The following is a 2,810-nucleotide window of genomic DNA, read 5'->3' as shown; positions in this document are numbered from 1 at the left end:
GTTCGCTCACGGGAGTTGTTTAGCTCTAAAGATGAGCCGCGCCGTGTATCGTTATGTATGTACGTAAAAGGAGCTTCGGTCTTCCCTCGTCCGGAGAAAACTACTACCACGGGTGCACATGAGCAACACCACATGGGGCTCACCCTTACAAAAATTTCTTTAGACAGTCTATAGACTGTTCATAGACTTCTGTCTATTAAATCTATAGATGCTCTATAGAGAAACCCTAGAGGACAGTCTATCACCGGTAGAATAAGCAAGGCTAACCCCACCTGTAGCATTCAACACCTCAACCTCAACTCAATTCAACGAAAGTTTATAGTCAATACAAATCCTATAGACTGTCTATAGACAATCTATAGATTTATGGCCATACACTGTTAGCAGACTTTTGTCTATAGATAGACTATAGATTATAGATATACAAAAAGAAATATGTGTAGGAAGGCAATCGATCCTATAGGAAGTTTATAGACTGTCTATAGACCATTTTTGTAAGGGAAGAAGCAAGCGCCTTTGTGACGAACGCTCTGTATATGTGGGCTGTAAATATATGAATTCATTTAAACAAAAAAAAACTATCGCCAAACAACCTTCGGAACCAAGCATGCAATGTCTGACATCAAGATCATTATTTATTCTCACCCATGTAACAAGCATCATTCTGCATACAGAAAGACAATGCTGGAACAAGAGCAAGAAAGCTGCGATGAGAAGCGTGACGATACTCTTGCTCCATTTCAGTATCCACGCTGTATAAACAGTAACAGTTGAATAGAGTTGAAAAATGAAATTAATCAGAGACAGAAAGGGAGATGAAAGAAGAGGAGAGAGCTAGAGATTACTTGAGGAGACGAAGAAGAAGAAGAACAGTCAAACGACACAGCAAGAGCTGCGTGTTGAGGTGGTGCCATCTACTGCGAACGTCGTCGCACCACCCTTTTGCTGCTCAAATCTCTCAACAGATGGCGCTGAGGCACAAAAGTCGCTATTAGTTTCGTGCGATTCGGACAACTCAATGACTTTTGCGTGATGAAATGCGCACTTTTTTCCTGATAGTATCCTGCCCATTTACTGTTTTCCATTGTAAAACGTAAGTTTAAATTCCCGGTGGTCATTTCATATCGTTCGAAAGTTGAGGAGGAATGCTTGCATAGCGTGATGTAATGAACATCGGCACACCGAGTGAAGCCAGTGTGGTTCTAATAATTAGGATCAGACAACGATAAGGGTACTGCCGATTCCATCTGATTGCAGTAAGGCCGGCTGCTTTCCTTGTTTACGCTCTCACGAGCTGGGCATGATTTGTACCCATGAATGAGTGCGTTCGTTTCACATTTTATTATTGTATGCATGGTAATTACAGGCAAGAGAAGTGCCGGCATCGTAATATGAGATCACTAGATTTCGCCATACAGCCAGCGTCTATATTATTTCACCTCACTGACTACCCAGTCCCGCAAGCAAAACCTGGCGATGAAGGGAGTAACTGAAGTCATCGTCATCATCGGCTTGCGTAGGCCGTTGCCCATTGGCATCCACTTTATCTTGTCCTGCGCCAGCTGCGAGACCTCCCTATGCAAATAAACTTTCTAATGTCATCTGCTCACTTAATTTTTGGCCGTCCTTGCTGTGTTTACCAACTCGTGGAATTCGCTCCATCACCATCGAAGAACAATGGCTGCCTGTTTGTAATGCAATGCACGCCACAGCCAACAAGTTTGCAACCGTGACAAAACCCTAACAACGCACGGCACGAGACTCACTCACATTTCCATACATCAACTAGTTCAGCAGCAATTGATTCTTAGAAGCGGGACTGCTAATTAATATTGTATGATTGAGAGACTTTATACTTTCCTATTTCACATCACAGTGACGAGCGGTGATAAGAAACTCAGGGCTGGGATGCCACACAACAATTATTTTGATTGAATTCTTCCCATATCACACACGATTCGGCTACTTATAGACGAGCATTATAGGGAGTGGTGAAAGTTATTGTCGTGCGAGAAACCAAGCAAGTTCCCTCCTGGGCCATCTTGTTAATCAACCTCAAGAGGTCGCCAACCCTAATGGCTAGTGGCTGTGAATTCAACTTTTTTTTGTATATTGGTCCTTGAGGATTTCTTTTCTGCACACATCCACAAGTGGCTAACGTTGAACATTTCGGCTTTGGACATTTCGGGCAATATGCTCGGTCCTGCTTCTTCTTGAGAGTCTCATCTGCACGTGGACGACAGTTAAGAGCAGTCCGAACTTTCATCCTTCTAAGACAGACTTCTACCAAATACATAGCAGAGTATCCGAACGCCAACAAGAGCGCATGCCACCTACCTGAGAAGCAAAAGCGAAAGAAGACGAAGAAGACAAGACATGGAAGATGACAAAATTGTAGCACCAATCATGAATTTTGAAAAATCAATGAATAAAAACAACAGAACAATATTGACATTTAAATAACAGACAGCATTTTGGTGAAAAAAGAAGAGCTCGTAGAACTTTAAAAGAATTAGCACATCAACCTACCAGTTGCAATTACGATTACATAATTGCAACTGGCAGGTTGATGTGCTAATTCTTTTAAAGTTCTACGAGCTCTTCTTTTTTCACCAAAATGCTGTCTGTTATTTAACTGTCAATATTGTTCTGTTGTTTTTATTCATTAATTTTTCAAAATTCACGATTGGTGCTACAATTTTGTCGTCATCTTCCATGGAAACTTCTTTGTTTATTCAACTATACCTTGGCCAATCCCCCCGCGTGGGTATGTGCCATATACCTGGGGTGAAGAAGAAGAAGAAGTCTAC

The sequence above is a fragment of the Amblyomma americanum genome, chromosome 9, assembly GCF_052857255.1.
Source record: "Amblyomma americanum isolate KBUSLIRL-KWMA chromosome 9, ASM5285725v1, whole genome shotgun sequence".
Classification (NCBI taxonomy): Eukaryota; Metazoa; Arthropoda; class Arachnida; order Ixodida; family Ixodidae; genus Amblyomma; species Amblyomma americanum.
Note: the sequence above shows the minus strand (reverse complement) of the source record.